We start from the raw sequence: 21,164 nt of genomic DNA, 5'->3' as shown, positions 1-21,164 counted from the left end.
TGCGCGGTGTGGGGGGTTTTATATTTCCGGTGATTGCGCGGTGTGAGGGGTTTTATATTTCCGGTGATGGCGCGGTGTGAGGGGTTTTATATTTCCGGTGATTGCGCGGTGTGAGAGGTTTTATATTTCCAGTGATTGCGCGGTGTGAGGGGTTTTATATTTCCGGTGATTGCGCGGTGTGGGGGGTTTATATTTCCAGTGATGGCGCGGTGTGAGGGGTTTTATATTTCCGGTGATTGCGCTGTGTGAGGGGTTTTATATTTCCAGTGATTGCGCGGTGTGAGGGGTTTTATATTTCCGGTGATTGCGCGGTGTGGGGGGTTTATATTTCCAGTGATTGCGCGGTGTGAGGGGTTTTATATTTCCGGTGATTGCGTGGTGTGAGAGGTTTATATTTCCGGTGATTGCGTGGTGTGAGGGGTTTATATTTCCGGTGATTGCGCGGTGTGAGGGCTTTTATATTTCCGGTGATTGCGCGGTGTGGGGGGGGGGGTTTATATTTCCGGTGATTGCGCGGTGTGCGGGTTTTATATTTCCGGTGATTGCGCGGTTTGAGGGGTTTTATATTTCCGGTGATTGCGCGGTGTGCGGGTTTTATATTTCCGGTGATTGCGCTGTGTGAGGGGTTTTATATTTCCGGTGATTGCGCGGTGTGAGTGGGTTTATATTTCCGGTGATTGCGCAGTGTGGGGGGTTTTATATTTCCGGTGATTGCGCGGTGTGAGGGGTTTTATATTTCCGGTGATTGCGCGGTGTGAGTGTTTTATATTTCCCGTGATTGCGCGGTGTGAGGGGTTTTATATTTCCGGTGATTGCGCGGTGTGAGGGGTTTTATATTTCCGGTGATTGCCCGGTGTGAGGGTTTTATATTTCCGGTGATTGCGCGGTGTGAGGGGGTTTATATTTCCGGTGATTGCGCGGTTTTATATTTCCGGTGATAGCGCGGTGTGAGGGGTTTTATATTTCCGGTGATTGCGCGGTGTGAGGGTTTTATATTTCCGGTGATTGCGCGGTGTGAGGGGTTTTATATTTCCGGTGATTGCGCGGTGTGAGGGGTTTTATATTTCCCGTGATTGCGCGGTGTGAGGGGTTTTATATTTCCGGTGATTGCGCGGTGTGGGGGGTTTTATATTTCCGGTGATTGCGCGGTGTGAGGGGTTTTATATTTCCGGTGATTGCGCGGTGTGAGGGGGGTTTATATTTCCGGTGATTGCGCGGTGTGAGGGGGTTTATATTTCCGGTGATTGCGCGGTGTGGGGGGGGTTTATATTTCCGGTGATTGCGCGGTGTGAGGGGTTTTATATTTCCTGTGATTGCGCGGTGTGGGGGGGTTTATATTTCCGGTGATTGCGTGGTGTGGGGGGTTTTATATTTCCGGTGATTGCGCGGTGTGAGGGGTTTTATATTTCCGGTGATTGCGCGTGTGAGGGGTTTTATATTTCCGGTGATTGCGCGGTGTGAGGGGTTTTATATTTCCGGTGATTGCGCGGTGTGGGGGGGTTTTATATTTCCGGTGATTGCGGGTGTGAGGGGTTTTATATTTCCAGTGATTGCGCGGTGTGAGGGGGTTTATATTTCCTATGATTGCACAGTGTGGGGGGTTTTATATATCCGGTGATTACGCGGTGTGAGGGGTTTTATATTTCCAGTGAATGCGCGGTGTGAGGGGTTTTATATTTCCGGTGATTACGCGGTGTGAGGGGGTTTATATTTCCGGTGATTGCGCGGTGTGAGGGGTTTTATATTTCCAGTGATTGCGCGGTGTGAGGGGGTTTATATTTCCTATGATTGCACAGTGTGGGGGGTTTTATATATCCGGTGATTACGCGGTGTGAGGGGTTTTATATTTCCAGTGAATGCGCGGTGTGAGGGGTTTTATATTTCCGGTGATTACGCGGTGTGAGGGGGTTTATATTTCCGGTGATTGCGCGGTGTGAGGGGTTTTATATTTCCAGTGATTGCGCGGTGTGAGGGGGTTTATATTTCCGGTGATTGCGCGGTGTGAGGGGGTTTATATTTCTGGTGATTGCGCGGTGTGAGGGGTTTTATATTTCCGGTGATTGCGCGGTGTGAGGGGTTTATATTTCCGGTGATTGCGCGGTGTGAGGGGTTTATATTTCCAGTGATTGCGTGGTGTGGGGGGTTTATATTTCCGGTGATTGCGTGGTGTGGGGGGTTTATATTTCCAGTGATTGCGTGGTGTGGGGGGTTTAAATTTCCGGTGATTGCGCGGTGTGAGGGGTTTTATATTTCCGGTGATTGCGTGGTGTGGGGGGTTTATATTTCCGGTGATTGCGTGGTGTGGGTGGTTTATATTTCCAGTGATTGCGTGGTGTGGGGGGTTTATATTTCCAGTGATTGCGTGGTGTGGGGGGTTTAAATTTCCGGTGATTGCGCGGTGTGAGGGGTTTTATATTTCCAGTGATTGCGTGGTGTGGGGGGTTTATATTTCCAGTGATTGCGTGGTGTGGGGGGTTTATACTTACAGTGATTGCGTGGTGTGGGGGGTTTAAATTTCCGGTGATTGCGCGGTGTGAGGGGTTTTATATTTCCGGTGATTGCGCGGTGTGAGGGGGTTTATATTTCCGGTGATTGCGCGGTGTGGGGGGTTTATATTTCCGGTGATTGCACGGTGTGGGGGGTTTATATTTCCGGTGATTGCACGGTGTGGGGGGGTTATATTTCAAGTGATTGCGCGGTGTGAGGGGTTTTATATTTCTGGTGATTGCGCGGTGTGAGGGGTTTATATTTCCAGTGATTGCGCGGTGTGAGGGGTTTTATATTTCTGGTGATTGCGCGGTGTGAGGGGTTTTATATTTCCAGTGTGAGGGGTTTTATATTTCCGGTGATTGCGCGGTGTGGGGGGGGTTTATATTTCCGGTGATTGCGCGGTGTGGAGGGGTTTATATTTCCGGTGATTGCGTGGTGTGAGGGGTTTATATTTCCGGTGATTGCGTGGTGTGAGGGGTTTATATTTCCGGTGATTGCGCGGTGTGAGGGCTTTTATATTTCCGGTGATTGCGCGGTGTGGGGGGGGGGTTTATATTTCCGGTGATTGCGCGGTGTGCGGGTTTTATATTTCCGGTGATTGCGCGGTGTGAGGGGTTTTATATTTCCGGTGATTGCGCGGTGTGCGGGTTTTATATTTCCGGTGATTGCGCTGTGTGAGGGGTTTTATATTTCCGGTGATTGCGCAGTGTGAGGGGTTTTATATTTCCGGTGATTGCGCGGTGTGAGGGGTTTTATATTTCCGGTGATTGGGCGGTGTGAGGGGTTTTATATTTCCGGTGATTGCGCGGTGTGAGGGGTTTATATTTCCGGTGATTGCGCGGTGTGGGGGGGTTTATATTTCCGGTGATTGCGCGGTGTGAGGGGGTTTATATTTCCGGTGATTGCGCAGTGTGGGGGGTTTTATATTTCCGGTGACTGCGTGGTGTGAGGGGTTTTATATTTCCGGTGATTGCGCAGTGTGAGGGGTTTTATATTTCCGGTGATTGCGCGGTGTGAGGGGTTTTATATTTCCGGTGATTGCGCGGTGTGAGGGGTTTTATATTTCCGGGGATTGCGCGGTGTGAGGGTTTTATATTTCCGGTGATTGCGAGGTGTGGGGGGGTTTTATATTTCCGGTGATTGCGCGGTGTGAGGGGTTTTATATTTCCGGTGATTGCGCGGTGTGAGGGGGTTTATATTTCCGGTGATTGCGCGGTGTGAGGGGTTTTATATTTCTGGTGATTGCGCGGTGTGAGGGGTTTTATATTTCCGGTGATTGCGCGGTGTGAGGGGTTTTATATTTCCGGTGATTGCGCGGTGTGAGGGGTTTTATATTTCCGGTGATTGCGAGGTGTGGGGGGGTTTTATATTTCCGGTGATTGCGCGGTGTGAGGGGGTTTATATTTCCGGTGATTGCGCAGTGTGAGGGGTTTTATATTTCCGGTGATTGCGCGGGGTGATGGTTTTATATTTCCAGTGATTGCACAGTGTGGGGGGTTTTATATTTCCGGTGATTGCGCGGTGTGAGGGGCTTTATATTTCCGGTGATTGCGCGGTGTGAGGGGCTTTATATTTCCGGTGATTGCGCGGTGCGGGGTTTTATATTTCCGGTGATTGCGCGGTGTGGGGGGGGTTTTATATTTCCGGTGATTGCGCGGTGTGAGGGGTTTTATATTTCCGGTGATTGCCCGGTGTGAGGGTTTTATATTTCCGGTGATTGCGCGGTGTGAGGGGGTTTATATTTCCGGTGATTGCGCGGTTTTATATTTCCGGTGATTGCGCGGTGTGAGGGGTTTTATATTTCCGGTGATTGCGCGGTGTGAGGGGTTTATATTTCCGGTGATTGCCCGGTGTGAGGGTTTTATATTTCCGGTGATTGCGCGGTGTGAGGGGTTTTATATTTCCCGTGATTGCGCGGTGTGAGGGGTTTTATATTTCCGGTGATTGCGCGGTGTGAGGGGGTTTATATTTCCCGTGATTGCGCGGTGTGAGGGGGTTTATATTTCCGGTGATTGCGCGGTGTGAGGGGTTTTATATTTCCGGTGATTGCGCGGTGTGAGGGGTTTTATATTTCCGGTGATTGCGCGGTGTGAGGGGTTTTATATTTCCGGTGATTGCGCGGTGTGAGGGGTTTTATATTTCCCGTGATTGCGCGGTGTGGGGGGTTTTATATTTCCGGTGATTGCGCGGTGTGAGGGGGTTTATATTTCCGGTGATTGCGCGGTGTGAGGGGGTTTATATTTCCGGTGATTGCGCGGTGTGAGGGGTTTTATATTTCCGGTGATTGCGCGGTGTGAGGGGTTTTATATTTCCGGTGACTGCGCGGTGTGAGGGGTTTATATTTCCGGTGATTGCGCGGTGTGAGGGGTTTTATATTTCCGGTGATTGCGCGGTGTGAGGGGTTTTATATTTCCGCCCATTGCGCGGTGTGAGGGGTTTTATATTTCCAGTGATTGCGCGGTGTGGGGGGGGGGTCGATCTTTCCGGTGATTGCGCGGTGTGCGGGGCTTTATATTTCCGGTGATCGCGCGGTGTGAGGGGTTTTATATTTCCGGTGATTGCGCGGTGTGAGGGGTTTTATATTTCCGGTGATTGCGCGGTGTGGGGGGTTTATATTTCCAGTGATTGCGCGGTGTGGGGGGGGGGGTCGATCTTTCCGGTGATTGCGCGGTGTGCGGGGCTTTATATTTCCGGTGATCGCGCGGTGTGAGGGGTTTTATATTTCCGGTGATTGCGCGGTGTGAGGGGTTTTATATTTCCAGTGATTGAGCGGTGTGGGGGGTTTATATTTCCGGTGATCGCGCGGTGTGAGGGGGTTTTATATTTCCGGTGATTGCGCGGTGTGAGGGGGTTTTATATTTCCGGTGATTGCGCGGTGTGAGGGGTTTTATATTTCCAGTGATTGCGCGGTGTGGGGTGTTTTATATTTCCGGTGATTGCGCGGTGTGGGGGGGGGGTTATATTTCCGGTGATTGCGCGGTGTGAGGGGTTTATATTTCCGGTGATTGCGCGGTGTGGGGGGGGGGTTTTATATTTCCGGTGATTGCGCGGTGTGAGGGGTTTTATATTTCCGGTGATTGCGCGGTGTGAGGGGTTTTATATTTCCGGTGATTGCGCGGTGTGGGGGGTTTATATTTCCGGTGATTGCACGGTGTGGGGGGTTTATATTTCCGGTGATTGCACAGTGTGGGGGGGTTATATTTCAAGTGATTGCGCGGTGTGAGGGGTTTTATATTTCTGGTGATTGCGCGGTGTGAGGGGTTTATATTTCCAGTGATTGCGCGGTGTGAGGGGTTTTATATTTCTGGTGATTGCGCGGTGTGAGGGGTTTTATATTTCCAGTGTGAGGGGTTTTATATTTCCGGTGATTGCGCGGTGTGGGGGGGGTTTATATTTCCGGTGATTGCGCGGTGTGGAGGGGTTTATATTTCCGGTGATTGCGTGGTGTGAGGGGTTTATATTTCCGGTGATTGCGTGGTGTGAGGGGTTTATATTTCCGGTGATTGCGCGGTGTGAGGGCTTTTATATTTCCGGTGATTGCGCGGTGTGGGGGGGGGGGTTTATATTTCCGGTGATTGCGCGGTGTGAGGGGGTTTATATTTCCCGTGATTGCGCGGTGTGAGGGGGTTTATATTTCCGGTGATTGCGCGGTGTGAGGGGTTTTATATTTCCGGTGATTGCGCGGTGTGAGGGGTTTTATATTTCCGGTGATTGCGCGGTGTGAGGGGTTTTATATTTCCCGTGATTGCGCGGTGTGGGGGGTTTTATATTTCCGGTGATTGCGCGGTGTGAGGGGGTTTATATTTCCGGTGATTGCGCGGTGTGAGGGGGTTTATATTTCCGGTGATTGCGCGGTGTGAGGGGTTTTATATTTCCGGTGATTGCGCGGTGTGAGGGGTTTTATATTTCCGGTGATTGCGCGGTGTGAGGGGTTTTATATTTCCGGTGACTGCGCGGTGTGAGGGGTTTATATTTCCGGTGATTGCGCGGTGTGAGGGGTTTTATATTTCCGGTGATTGCGCGGTGTGAGGGGTTTTATATTTCCGCCCATTGCGCGGTGTGAGGGGTTTTATATTTCCAGTGATTGCGCGGTGTGGGGGGGGGGGGTCGATCTTTCCGGTGATTGCGCGGTGTGCGGGGCTTTATATTTCCGGTGATCGCGCGGTGTGAGGGGTTTTATATTTCCGGTGATTGCGCGGTGTGAGGGGTTTTATATTTCCGGTGATTGCGCGGTGTGGGGGGTTTATATTTCCAGTGATTGCGCGGTGTGGGGGGGGGGGGTCGATCTTTCCGGTGATTGCGCGGTGTGCGGGGCTTTATATTTCCGGTGATCGCGCGGTGTGAGGGGTTTTATATTTCCGGTGATTGCGCGGTGTGAGGGGTTTTATATTTCCAGTGATTGAGCGGTGTGGGGGGTTTATATTTCCGGTGATCGCGCGGTGTGAGGGGGTTTTATATTTCCGGTGATTGCGCGGTGTGAGGGGTTTTATATTTCCAGTGATTGCGCGGTGTGGGGTGTTTTATATTTCCGGTGATTGCGCGGTGTGGGGGGGGGGTTATATTTCCGGTGATTGCGCGGTGTGAGGGGTTTATATTTCCGGTGATTGCGCGGTGTGGGGGGGGGGTTTTTATATTTCCGGTGATTGCGCGGTGTGGGGGGGGGGGTTTTATATTTCCGGTGATTGCGCAGTGTGAGGGGTTTTATATTTCCGGTGATTGCGCGGTGTGAGGGGTTTTATATTTCCGGTGATTGCACGGTGTGGGGGGTTTATATTTCCGGTGATTGCACGGTGTGGGGGGTTTATATTTCCGGTGATTGCACAGTGTGGGGGGGTTATATTTCAAGTGATTGCGCGGTGTGAGGGGTTTTATATTTCTGGTGATTGCGCGGTGTGAGGGGTTTATATTTCCAGTGATTGCGCGGTGTGAGGGGTTTTATATTTCTGGTGATTGCGCGGTGTGAGGGGTTTTATATTTCCAGTGTGAGGGGTTTTATATTTCCGGTGATTGCGCGGTGTGGGGGGGGTTTATATTTCCGGTGATTGCGCGGTGTGGAGGGGTTTATATTTCCGGTGATTGCGTGGTGTGAGGGGTTTATATTTCCGGTGATTGCGTGGTGTGAGGGGTTTATATTTCCGGTGATTGCGCGGTGTGAGGGCTTTTATATTTCCGGTGATTGCGCGGTGTGGGGGGGGGGTTTATATTTCCGGTGATTGCGCGGTGTGCGGGTTTTATATTTCCGGTGATTGCGCGGTGTGAGGGGTTTTATATTTCCGGTGATTGCGCAGTGTGAGGGGTTTTATATTTCCGGTGATTGCACGGTGTGAGGGGTTTATATTTCCGGTGATTGCGCGGTGTGGGGGGGGGTTATATTTCCGGTGATTGCGCGGTGTGAGGGGTTTATATTTCCGGTGATTGCGCGGTGTGGGGGGGGGGTTTATATTTCCGGTGATTGCGCGGTGTGAGGGGTTTTATATTTCCGGTGATTGCGCGGTGTGAGGGGTTTTATATTTCCGGTGATTGCACGGTGTGAGGGGTTTATATTTCCGGTGACTGCGCGGTGTGAGGGGTTTTATATTTCCGGTGATTGCGCGGTGTGAGGGCGTTTATATTTCCGGTGATTGCGCGGTGTGAGGGGTTTTATATTTCCGGTGATTGCGCGGTGTGAGGGGTTTATATTTCCGGTGATTGCGCGGTGTGGGGGTTTTATATTTCCGGTGATTGCGCGGTGTGAGGGGTTTTATATTTCAGGTGATTGCGCGGTGTGAGGGGTTTTATATTTCCGGTGATTGCGCGGTGTGGGGGGGTTTATATTTCCGGTGATTGCGCGGTGTGAGAGGGTTTATATTTCCGGTGATTGCGCGGTGTGAGAGGGTTTATATTTCCGGTGATTGCGCGGTGTGAGGGGGTTTATATTTCCGGTGATTGCGCGGTGTGAGGGGGTTTATATTTCCGGTGATTGCGCGGTGTGGAGGATTTTATATTTCCGGTGATTGCGCGGTGTGAGGGGTTTTATATTTCCGGTGATTGCGCGGTGTGAGGGGTTTTATATTTCCGGTGATTGCGCGGTGTGAGGGGTTTTATATTTCCGGTGATTGCGCGGTGTGGGGGGTTTTATATTTCTGGTGATTGCGCGGTGTGAGGGGTTTATATTTCCGGTGATTGCGCGGTGTGAGGGGTTTTATATTTCCGGTGATTGCGCGGTGTGAGGGGTTTTATATTTCCGGTGATTGCGCAGTGTGAGGGGTTTTATATTTCCGGTGATTGCGCGGGGTGATGGTTTTATATTTCCAGTGATTGCGCAGTGTGGGGGGTTTTATATTTCCGGTGATTGCGCGGTGTGAGGGGCTTTATATTTCCGGTGATTGCGCGGTGTGAGGGGCTTTATATTTCCGGTGATTGCGCGGTGTGAGGGGTTTTATATTTCCGGTGATTGCGCGGTGTGAGGGGGTTTATATTTCCGGTGATTGCGCGGTGTGAGGGGTTTTATATTTCCGGTGATTGCGCGGTGTGAGGGGTTTTATATTTCCGGTGATTGCGCGGTGTGAGGGGTTTTATATTTCCGGTGATTGCGCAGTGTGAGGGGTTTTATATTTCCGGTGATTGCGCGGGGTGATGGTTTTATATTTCCAGTGATTGCGCAGTGTGGGAGGTTTTATATTTCCGGTGATTGCGCGGTGTGAGGGGCTTTATATTTCCGGTGATTGCGCGGTGTGAGGGGCTTTATATTTCCGGTGATTGCGCGGTGTGAGGGGTTTTATATTTCCGGTGATTGCGCGGTGTGAGGGGTTTATATTTCCGGTGATTGTGCCGTGTGAGGGGTTTTATATTTCCGGTGATTGCGCGGTGTGAGGGGGTTTATATTTCCGGTGATTGCGCGGTGTGAGGGGTTTTATATTTCTGGTGATTGCGCGGTGTGAGGGGTTTTATATTTCCGGTGATTGCGCGGTGTGAGGGGTTTTATATTTCCGGTGATTGCGAGGTGTGGGGGGGTTTTATATTTCCGGTGATTGCGCGGTGTGAGGGGGTTTATATTTCCGGTGATTGCGCGGTGTGAGGGGTTTTATATTTCCGGTGATTGCGCGGGGTGATGGTTTTATATTTCCAGTGATTGCGCAGTGTGGGGGGTTTTATATTTCCGGTGATTGCGCGGTGTGAGGGGCTTTATATTTCCGGTGATTGCGCGGTGTGAGGGGCTTTATATTTCCGGTGATTGCGCGGTGTGGGGTTTTATATTTCCGGTGATTGCGCGGTGTGGGGGGGGTTTTATATTTCCAGTGATTGCGCGGTGTGGGGGGGGGGGGTCGATCTTTCCGGTGATTGCGCGGTGTGCGGGGCTTTATATTTCCGGTGATTGCGCGGTGTGAGGGGTTTTATATTTCCGGTGATTGCGCGGTGTGAGGGGTTTTATATTTCCGGTGATTGCGCGGTGTGAGGGGTTTTATATTTCCGGTGATTGCGCGGTGTGAGGGGTTTTATATTTCCCGTGATTGCGCGGTGTGAGGGGTTTTATATTTCCCGTGATTGCACGGTGTGAGGGGGTTTATATTTCCCGTGATTGCGCGGTGTGAGGGGGTTTATATTTCCCGTGATTGCGCGGTGTGAGGGGTTTTATATTTCCGGTGATTGCGCGGTGTGAGGGGTTTTATATTTCCGGTGATTGCGCGGTGTGAGGGGTTTTATATTTCCGGTGACTGCGCGGTGTGAGGGGTTTATATTTCCGGTGATTGCGCGGTGTGAGGGGTTTTATATTTCCGGTGATTGCGCGGTGTGAGGGGTTTTATATTTCCGCCCATTGCGCGGTGTGAGGGGTTTTATATTTCCAGTGATTGCGCGGTGTGGGGGGGGGTCGATCTTTCCGGTGATTGCGCGGTGTGCGGGGCTTTATATTTCCGGTGATCGCGCGGTGTGAGGGGTTTTATATTTCCGGTGATTGCGCGGTGTGAGGGGTTTTATATTTCCGGTGATTGCGCGGTGTGGGGGGTTTATATTTCCAGTGATTGCGCGGTGTGGGGGGGGGGTCGATCTTTCCGGTGATTGCGCGGTGTGCGGGGCTTTATATTTCCGGTGATCGCGCGGTGTGAGGGGTTTTATATTTCCGGTGATTGCGCGGTGTGAGGGGTTTATATTTCCGGTGATTGCGTGCTGTGAGGGGTTTTATATTTCCAGTGATTGAGCGGTGTGGGGGGTTTATATTTCCGGTGATTGCGCGGTGTGAGGGGTTTTATATTTCCGGTGATTGCGCGGTGTGAGGGGTTTTATATTTCAGGTGATTGCTTGGTGTGATTGGGTTTATATTTCCGGTGATTGCGCGGTGTGGGGGGTTTTATATTTCCGGTGAGTGCGCGGTGTGGGGGGTTTTATATTTCCGGTGATTGCGCAGTGTGAGGGGGTTTATAGTTCCGGTGATTGCGCGGTGTGATTGGGTTTATATTTCCGGTGATTGCGCGGTGTGAGAGGGTTTATATTTCCGGTGATTGCGCGGTGTGAGAGGGTTTATATTTCCGGTGATTGCGCGGTGTGAGGGGGTTTATATTTCCGGTGATTGCGCGGTGTGGAGGATTTTATATTTCCGGTGATTGCGCGGTGTGAGGGGTTTTATATTTCCGGTGATTGCGCGGTGTGAGGGGTTTTATATTTCCGGTGATTGCGCGGTGTGAGGAGGTTTATATTTCCGGTGATTGCGCGGTGTGGGGGGTTTATATTTCCTGTGATTGCGCGGTGTGAGGGGTTTTATATTTCCGGTGATTGCGCGGTGTGAGGGGTTTTATATTTCCGGTGATTGCGCGGTGTGAGGGGTTTATATTTCCAGTGATTGCGCGGTGTGAGGGGTTTTATATTTCCGGTGATTGCGCGGTGTGAGGGGTTTATATTTCCGGTGATTGTGCGGTGTGAGGGGTTTATATTTCCGGTGATTGCGCGGTGTGAGGGGTTTTATATTTCCGGTGATTGCGCGGTGTGAGGGGGGTTTATATTTCCGGTGATTGCGCGGTGTGAGGGGTTTTATATTTCCGGTGATTGCGCGGTGTGAGGGGTTTTATATTTCCGGTGATTGCGCGGTGTGAGGGGTTTTATATTTCCGGTGATTGCGCGGTGTGGGGGGGTTTTATATTTCCGGTGATTGCGCGGTGTGAGAGGTTTTATATTTCCGGTGATTGCGCGGTGTGAGAGGTTTTATATTTCCGGTGATTGCGCGGTGTGAGGAGGTTTATATTTCCGGTGATTGCGCGGTGTGGGGGGTTTATATTTCCTGTGATTGCGCGGTGTGAGGGGTTTTATATTTCCGGTGATTGCGCGGTGTGAGGGGTTTTATATTTCCGGTGATTGCGCGGTGTGAGGGGGTTTATATTTCCGGTGATTGCGCGGTGTGAGGGGTTTATATTTCCAGTGATTGCGCGGTGTGAGGGGTTTTATATTTCCGGTGATTGCGCGGTGTGTGGGGGTTTATATTTCCGGTGATTGCGCGGTGTGAGGGGTTTATATTTCCGGTGATTGTGCGGTGTGAGGGGTATATATTTCCGGTGATTGCGCGGTGTGAGGTTTATATTTCCGGTGATTGTGCGGTGTGAGGGGTATATATCTCCGGTGATTGCGCGGTGTGAGGGGTTTTATATTTCCGGTGATTGCGCGGTGTGAGGGGTTTTATATTTCCGGTGATTGCGTGGTGTGAGGGGGTTATATTTCCGGTGATTGCACGGTGTGAGGGGGTTATATTTCCGGTGATTGCGCGGTGTGAGGGGGTTATATTTCCGGTGATTGCACGGTGTGAGGGGGTTATATTTCCGGTGATTGCGCGGTGTGGGGGGGCTATATTTCCGGTGATTGCGCGGTGTGGGGGGGTTATATTTCCGGTGATTGCGCGGTGTGAGGGGGTTATATTTCCGGTGATTGCACGGTGTGAGGGGGTTATATTTCCGGTGATTGCACGGTGTGGGGGGGTTATATTTCCGGTGATTGCGCGGTGTGGGGGGTTTTATATTTCCGGTGATTGCGTGGTGTGAGGGGTTTTATATTTCCGGTGATTGCGCGGTGTGGGGGGGGGTTATATTTCCGGTGATTGCGCGGTGTTATATTTCCGGTGAATGCGCGGTGTGGGGGGGGGTTTTATATTTCCGGTGATTGCGTGGTGTGGGGGGGGGTTTTATATTTCTGGTGATTGCACAGTGTGAGGGGTTTATATTTCCGGTGATTGCGCGGTGTGAGGGGTTTTATATTTCCGGTGATTGCGCGGTGTGAGGGGTTTTATATTTCTGGTGATTGCGCGGTGTGGGGGGGTTTATATTTCCGGTGATTGCGCGGTGTGAGGGGGGTTTATATTTCCGGTGATTGCGCGGTGTGAGGAGTTTATATTTCCGGTGATTGCACGGTGTGGGGGGGGTTTTATATTTCTGGTGATTGCGCGGTGTGAGGGGTTTATATTTCCGGTGATTGCGCGGTGTGAGGGGTTATATTTCCGGTGATTGCGCGGTGTGAGGGGTTTTATATTTCCGGTGATTGCGCGGTGTGAGGGGTTTTATATTCCCGGTGATTGCGCGGTGTGAGGGGTTTTATATTTCCGGTGATTGCGCGGTGTGAGGGGTTTATATTTCCGGTGATTGCGCGGTGTGGGCGGGGTTTTATATTTCCGGTGATTGCGCGGTGTGAGGGGTTTATATTTCCGGTGATTGCGCGGTGTGAGGGGTTTTATATTTCTGGTGATTGCGCGGTGTGAGGGTTTTATATTTCCGGTGATTGCGCGGTGTGAGGGGGTTTATATTTCCGGTGATTGCACGGTGTGAGGGGTTTTATATTTCCGGTGATGGCGCGGTGTGAGGGGTTTATATTTCCGGTGATTTCGCGGTGTGAGGGGTTTTATATTTCCAGTGATTGCGCGGTGTGAGGGGTTTTATATTTCCGGTGATTGCGCGGTGTGGGGGGGGGTTATATTTCCGGTGATTGCGCGGTGTGGGGGGGTTTTATATTTCCGGTGATTGCGCGGTGTGAGGGGTTTTATATTTCCGGTGATTGCGCGGTGTGAGGGGTTTTATATTTCCAGTGATTGCGTGGTGTGAGGGGATTATATTTCCGGTGATTGCGTGGTGTGAGGGGATTATATTTCCGGTGATTGCGCGGTGTGAGAGGTTTTATATTTCTGGTAATTGCGCGGTGTGAGGGGTTTTATATTTCCGGTGATTGCGCGGTGTGAGGGGTTTTATATTTCCGGTGATTGCGCGGTGTGGGGGTTTATATTTCCGGTGATTGCGCGGTGTGAGGGGATTATATTTCCGGTGATTGCGTGGTGTGAGGGGTTTTATATTTCCGGTGATTGCGCGGTGTGAGGGGTTTTATATTTCTGGTGATTGCGCGGTGTGAGGGGTTTTATATTTCCAGTGATGGCGCGGTGTGAGGGGTTTTATATTTCTGGTGATTGCGCAGTGTGAGGGGTTTTATATTTCCGGTGATTGCGCGGTGTGAGGGGTTTATATTTCCGGTGATTGCGCGGTGTGGGGGGTTTTATATTTCCGGTGATTGCGCGGTGTGGGTGGTTTATATTTCCGGTGATTGCGCGGTGTGAGGGGTTTATATTTCCAGTGATTGCGAGGTGTGGGGGTTTATATTTCCGGTGATTGCGCGGTGTGAGGGGTTTATATTTCCGGTGATTGCGCGGTGTGAGGGGTTTTATATTTCCGGTGATTGCGAGGTGTGAGGGGTTTTATATTTCCGGTGATTGCGCGGTGTGAGGGGTTTTATATTTCCGGTGATTGCGCGGTGTGAGGGGGTTTATATTTCCGGTGATTGCGCGGTGTGGGGGGGGGGTTTATATTTCCGGTGATTGCGCGGTGTGAGGGGTTTTATATTTCCTGTGATTGCGCGGTGTGGGGGGGGTTTATATTTCCGGTGATTGCGCGGTGTGAGGGGTTTTATATTTCCGGTGATTGCGCGGTGTGGGGGGTTTTATATTTCCGGTGATTGCGCGGTGTGAGGGGTTTTATATTTTTGGTGATTGCGCGGTGTGAGGGGTTTTATATTTCCGGTGATTGCGCGGTGTGAGGGGTTTTATATTTCCGGTGATTGCGCGGTGTGGGGGGTTTTATATTTCCGGTGATTGCGCGGTGTGAGGGGTTTTATATTTTTGGTGATTGCGCGGTGTGAGGGGTTTTATATTTCCGGTGATTGCGCGGTGTGAGGGGTTTTATATTTCCGGTGATTGCGCGGTGTGAGGGGTTTTATATTTCCGGTGATTGCGCGGTGTGAGGGGTTTTATATTTCCAGTGATTGCGCGGTGTGAGGGGTTTTATATTTCCGGTGATTGCGCGGTGTGAGGGGTTTATATTTCCGGTGATTGCGCGGTGTGGGGGGTTTTATATTTCCGGTGATTGCGCGGTGTGAGGGGTTTTATATTTCCGGTGATTGCGCGGTGTGAGGGGTTTTATATTTCCGGTGATTGCGCGGTGTGAGGGGGGTTTATATTTCCGGTGATTGCGCGGTGTGAGGGGGTTTATATTTCCATTGATTGCGCGGTGGGGGGGGGGGTTATATTTCCGGTGATTGCGCGGTGTGAGGGGTTTTATATTTCCTGTGATTGCGCGGTGTGGGGGGGTTTATAGTTCCGGTGATTGCGTGGTGTGGGGGGTTTTATATTTCCGGTGATTGCGCGGTGTGAGGGGTTTTATATTTCCGGTGATTGCGCGGTGTGAGGGGTTTTATATTTCCGGTGATTGCGCGGTGTGAGGGGTTTTATATTTCCGGTGATTGCGCGGTGTGGGGGGGTTTTATATTTCCGGTGATTGCGCGGTGTGAGGGGTTTTATATTTCCAGTGATTGCGCGGTGTGAGGGGTTTTATATTTCCGGTGATTGCGCGGTGTGAGGGGGTTTATATTTCCGGTGATTGCGCTGTGTGAGGGGTTTTATATTTCCAGTGATTGCGCGGTGTGAGGGGGTTTATATTTCCGGTGATTGCGCGGTGTGAGGGGGTTTATATTTCTGGTAATTGCGCGGTGTGAGGGGTTTTATATTTCCGGTGATTGCGCGGTGTGAGGGGTTTATATTTCCGGTGATTGCGCGGTGTGAGGGGTTTATATTTCCGGTGATTGCGCGGTGTGAGGGGTTTTATATTTCCGGTGATTGCGCGGTGTGAGGGGGTTTATATTTCCGGTGATTGCGCGGTGTGGGGGGTTTATATTTCCGGTGATTGCGCGGTGTGGGGGGTTTATATTTCCGGTGATTGCACGGTGTGGGGGGGTTATATTTCAGGTGATTGCGCGGTGTGAGGGGTTTTATATTTCTGGTGATTGCGCGGTGTGAGGGGTTTTATATTTCTGGTGATTGCGCGGTGTGAGGGGTTTTATATTTCCAGTGTGAGGGGTTTTATATTTCCGGTGATTGCGCGGTGTGGGGGGGGTTTATATTTCCGGTGATTGCCCGGTGTGAGGGGTTTATATTTCCGGTGATTGCGCGGTGTGGAGGGGTTTATATTTCCGGTGATTGCGCGGTGTGGGGGGTTTTATATTTCCGGTGATGGCGCGGTGTGAGGGGTTTTATATGTCCGGTGATTGCGCGGTGTGAGGGGTTTTATATTTCCGGTGATGGCGCGGTGTGAGGGGTTTTATATTTCCGGTGATTGCGCGGTGTGAGGGGTTTTATATTTCCAGTGATTGCGCGGTGTGAGGGGTTTTATATTTCCGGTGATTGCGCGGTGTGAGGGGTTTTATATTTCCGGTGATTGCGCGGTGTGAGGGTTTTATATTTCCGGTGATTGCGCGGTGTGAGGGGTTTTATATTTCCGGTGATTGCGCGGTGTGAGGGGTTTTATATTTCCGGTGATTGCGCGGTGTGGGGGGTTTATATTTCCAGTGATGGCGCGGTGTGAGGGGTTTTATATTTCCGGTGATTGCGGGGTGTGAGGGGTTTTATATTTCCGGTGATTGCGCGGTGTGGGGGGTTTATATTTCCAGTGATTGCGCGGTGTGAGGGGTTTTATATTTCCGGTGATTGCGTGGTGTGAGGGGTTTATATTTCCGGTGATTGCGTGGTGTGAGGGGTTTATATTTCCGGTGATTGCGCGGTGTGAGGGTTTTATATTTCCGGTGATTGCGCGGTGTGAGGGGTTTTATATTTCTGGTGATTGCGCGGTGTGAGGGGTTTTATATTTCCAGTGTGAGGGGTTTTATATTTCCGGTGATTGCGCGGTGTGAGGGGGTTTATATTTCCGGTGATTGCGGTGTGTGTGTGTGGGGGGGTTTATATTTCCGGTGATTGCCCGGTGTGAGGGGTTTATATTTCCGGTGATTGCGCGGTGTGGAGGGGTTTATATTTCCGGTGATTGCGCGGTGTGGGGGGTTTTATATTTCCGGTGATGGCGCGGTGTGAGGGGTTTTATATTTCCGGTGATTGCGCGGTGTGAGGGGTTTTATATTTCCGGTGATGGCGCGGTGTGAGGGGTTTTATATTTCCGGTGATTGCGCGGTGTGAGGGGTTTATATTTCCGGTGATTGCGCGGTGTGAGGGGTTTATATTTCCGGTGATTGCGCGGTGTGAGGGGTTTTATATTTCCGGTGATTGCGCGGTGTGGGGGGGTTTATATTTCCGGTGATTGCGCGGTGTGAGGGTTTTATATTTCCGGTGATTGCGCGGTGTGAGGGGTTTTATATTTCTGGTGATTGCGCGGTGTGAGGGGTTTTATATTTCCAGTGTGAGGGGTTTTATATTTCCGGTGATTGCGCGGTGTGAGGGGGTTTATATTTCCGGTGATTGCGGTGTGTGTGTGGGGGGGGGGTTTATATTTCCGGTGATTGCCCGGTGTGAGGGGTTTATATTTCCGGTGATTGCGCGGTGTGGAGGGGTTTATATTTCCGGTGATTGCGCGGTGTGGGGGGTTTTATATTTCCGGTGATGGCGCGGTGTGAGGGGTTTTATATTTCCGGTGATTGCGCGGTGTGAGGGGTTTTATATTTCCGGTGATGGCGCGGTGTGAGGGGTTTTATATTTCCGGTGATTGCGCGGTGTGAGGGGTTTTATATTTCCAGTGATTGCGCGGTGTGAGGGGTTTTATATTTCCGGTGATTGCGCGGTGTGGGGGGTTTATATTTCCAGTGATTGCGCGGTGTGAGGTGTTTTATATTTCCGGTGATTGCGCGGTGTGAGGGGTTTTATATTTCCGGTGATTGCGCGGTGTGGGGGGTTTATATTTCCAGTGATGGCACGGTGTGAGGGGTTTTATATTTCCAGTGATTGCGCGGTGTGAGGGGTTTTATATTTCCGGTGATTGCGCGGTGTGGGGGGTTTATATTTCCAGTGATGGCGCGGTGTGAGGGGTTTTATATTTCCGGTGATTGCGCGGTGTGAGGGGTTTATATTTCCGGTGATTGCGCGGTGTGAGGGGTTTTATATTTCCGGTGATTGCGCGGTGTGAGGGGTTTTATATTTCCGGTGATTGCGCGGTGTGAGGGGTTTTATATTTCCGGTGATTGCGCGGTGTGAGGGGTTTATATTTCCGGTGATTGCGCGGTGTGAGGGGGTTTTATATTTCCGGTGATTGCGCGGTGTGAAGGGTTTATATTTCCGGTGATTGCGCGGTGTGGGGGGTTTTATATTTCCAGTGATTGCGCAGTGTGGGGGGTTTTATATTTCCGGTGATTGCGCGGTGTGAGGGGTTTTATATTTCCGGTGATTGCGCGGTGTGAGGGGTTTTATATTTCCGGTGATTGCGCGGTGTGGGGGGTTTATATTTCCAGTGATGGCGCGGTGTGAGGGGTTTTATATTTCCGGTGATTGCGCGGTGTGAGGGGTTTATATTTCCGGTGATTGCGCGGTGTGGGGGTTTATATTTCCGGTGATTGCGCGGTGTGAGGGGGTTTATATTTCCAGTGATTGCGAGGTGTGGGGGTTTATATTTCCGGTGATTGCGCGGTGTGGGGGGTTTATATTTCCGGTGATTGCGCGGTGTGAGGGGTTTATATTTCTGTGATTGCGCGGTGTGGGGGGTTTTATATTTCCGGTGATTGCGCGGTGTGAGGGGCTTTATATTTCCGGTGATTGCGCGGTGTGAGGGGTTTATATTTCCGGTGATTGCGCGGTGTGAGGGGTTTTATATTTCCGGTGATTGCGCGGTGTGTGGGGGTTTATATTTCCGGTGATTGCGCGGTGTGGGGGGTTTATATTTCCGGTGATTGCGCGGTGTGAGGGGTTTATATTTCTGTGATTGCGCGGTGTGGGGGGTTTTATATTTCCGGTGATTGCGCGGTGTGAGGGGTTTTATATTTCCGGTGATTGCCCGGTGTGAGGGGTTTATATCTCCAGTGATTGCGCGGTGTGAGGGGTTTTATATTTCCGGTGATTGCGCGGTGTGAGGGGTTTTATATTTCCGGTGACTGCGCGGTGTGAGGGGTTTTATATTTCCGGTGATTGGGCGGTGTGAGGGGGTTTATATTTCCGGTGATTGCGCGGTGTGAGGGGTTTATATTTCCGGTGATTGCGCGGTGTGAGGGGTTTATATTTCCGGTGATTGCGCGGTGTGGGGGGTTTTATATTTCTGGTGATTGCGCGGTGTGGGGGGTTTTATATTTCCGGTGATTGCGCGGTGTGTGAGGGGTTTATATTTCCGGTGATTGCGCGGTGTGGGGGGGGGGGGGTTTATATTTCCGGTGATTGCGTGGTGTGGGGGGGGGGGGTTAGATTTCCGGTAATTGCGCGGTGTGGGGGGTTTATATTTCCGGTGATTGCGCGGTGTGGGGGTTTATATTTCCGGTGATTGCGCGGTGTGGGGGGTTTATATTTCCGGTGATTGCGCGGTGTGTGAGGGGTTTATATTTCCGGTGATTGCGCGGTGTGGGGGGGGGGGGGTTTATATTTCCGGTGATTGCGTGGTGTGGGGGGGGGGGTTTAGATTTCCGGTAATTGCGCGGTGTGGGGGTTTTATATTTCCAGTGATTGCGCGGTGTGGGGGTTTATATTTCCGGTGATTGCGCGGTGTGGGGGGTTTATATTTCCGGTGATTGCGCGGTGTGGGGGGTTTTATATTTCCGGTGATTGCGCGGTGTGGGGGGTTTTATATTTCCGGTGATTGCGCGGTGTGGGGGGTTTTATATTTCCGGTGATTGCGCGGTGTGGGGGGTTTTATATTTCCGGTGATTGTGCGGTGTGAGGGGTTTATATTTCCGGTGATTGCGCGGTGTGAAGGGTTTTATATTTCCGGTGATTGCGCGGTGTGAGGGGGTTTATATTTCTGGTGATTGCGCGGTGTGGGGGGGTTTATATTTCCTGTGATTGCGCGGTGTGAGGGGTTTATATTTCCGGTGATTGCGCGGTGTGAGGGGGTTTATATTTCTGGTGATTGCGCGGTGTGGGGGGTTTATATTTCCTGTGATTGCGCGGTGTGAGGGGTTTTATATTTCCGGTGATTGCGCGGTGTGGGGGGGTTTATATTTCCGGTGATTGCGCGGTGTGAGGGGTTTTATATTTCCGGTGATTGCGCGGTGTGAGGGGTTTTATATTTCCGGTGATTGCGCGGTGTGAGGGGTTTATATTTCCGGTGATTGCGCGGTGTGAGGGGTTTTATATTTCCGGTGATTGCGTGGTGTGGGGGGTTTATATTTCCGGTGATTGCGCGGTGTGAGGGGTTTATATTTCCGGTGATTGCGCGGTGTGAGGGGTTTTGTGAGTGACATTTTGGGGACTTTTTATTCCATATGTTGGAGAATCGCGGCGACCATAAACAGCGACGTTCACATGTGAATTATTTCTGCGGTTATAACTTGATCTATTAATAATTTGGACACAACGGATGCAGCGATTACGTTACTTATTTTTAATTCTTACATCATTTTTTGTAAAAAAAAAAAACTAAAAAAACTTATTACAATGTATTACTATGGTAACCGGTCGGCATCGCGCAGTTTCTTCGGAGGACAGAGGAAGCGGCTATTTCTAACTGATCAGATGCCGCGGTCGCTATTCATCACGGCATCTGAGGGGGTTAAACGTCCGGGATTGCGCTGTCTCTGATCTTGGCGGTTGCAGGCGGCGGTCAGAAGTCGTGTACGGTGCAGGCTCCGCTCCTTCTAGTGTGACGGCGCACGTCCAACATAATACTATAGATCTGATGTCACCAAGGGGTTAAACCTCCTGTATTTCATATTTACAGCACTAATAATAAATAATAATAATCACCAGCACTGTGCCAGACAAAAACGCAACAAAACCGCAAAGAAACGACCTCATGTAACCTTACCTTACTACTGCATCATGGGAAATCTCCTGACTGATAACAGAGAGAACACTAAGAAAACAGCGGTGACCGGAAGTCATGTACACCCTACAAGTGCTGCTTTACCTCATACGCGACAACAGCTGAAGGACCTGTGATGACGTCACCACCATGTGACCGGGGAGTGAGGGAATAGAACGCCGCCCCTCATGTCACGTGATCATCCCCTTTCCACAGCGCATGCGTACCACTCCCTCAGAGATCTGCGCCTGATGTCACGTGATCATCATCACAGGTCATCCGTCCATCGCTCATTAGTCACATTTTAACAGCTCCTCCCTCTGATACCGCGGTCACGTGCTTTTAATATCAAAGGTCCTTCATACACCACGCCCCCTCTCCTCTGATAAGCTCCGCCCCTCCTCCTTGGTCACGTGGTAGTAACGTCATCTCAGGTCCTTTCGCTATTTCGGTGTATTAGAAAGAGAG

At 50.9% G+C, this 21,164-nt stretch overlaps 1 long non-coding RNA gene across 1 annotated transcript in view; it reads right to left on the bottom strand.

Moving 5' to 3' along the window:
* Positions 1-20,805, bottom strand: part of LOC142664283 (uncharacterized) — an 80,545-nt gene extending 59,740 nt beyond the window's left edge. Inside the window, exon 1 of the long non-coding RNA XR_012851255.1 lies at positions 20,700-20,805. This is a non-coding gene — a long non-coding RNA (uncharacterized LOC142664283). The remainder of the gene's footprint in view (positions 1-20,699) is intronic.
* Positions 20,806-21,164: the final 359 nt, after the last annotated feature.

The sequence above is a fragment of the Rhinoderma darwinii genome, chromosome 1 (assembly GCF_050947455.1).
Source record: "Rhinoderma darwinii isolate aRhiDar2 chromosome 1, aRhiDar2.hap1, whole genome shotgun sequence".
Classification (NCBI taxonomy): Eukaryota; Metazoa; Chordata; class Amphibia; order Anura; family Rhinodermatidae; genus Rhinoderma; species Rhinoderma darwinii.
The sequence above is the reverse complement of the archived record's forward strand: the minus strand, read 5'-3'. Positions and strand labels throughout refer to the sequence as shown.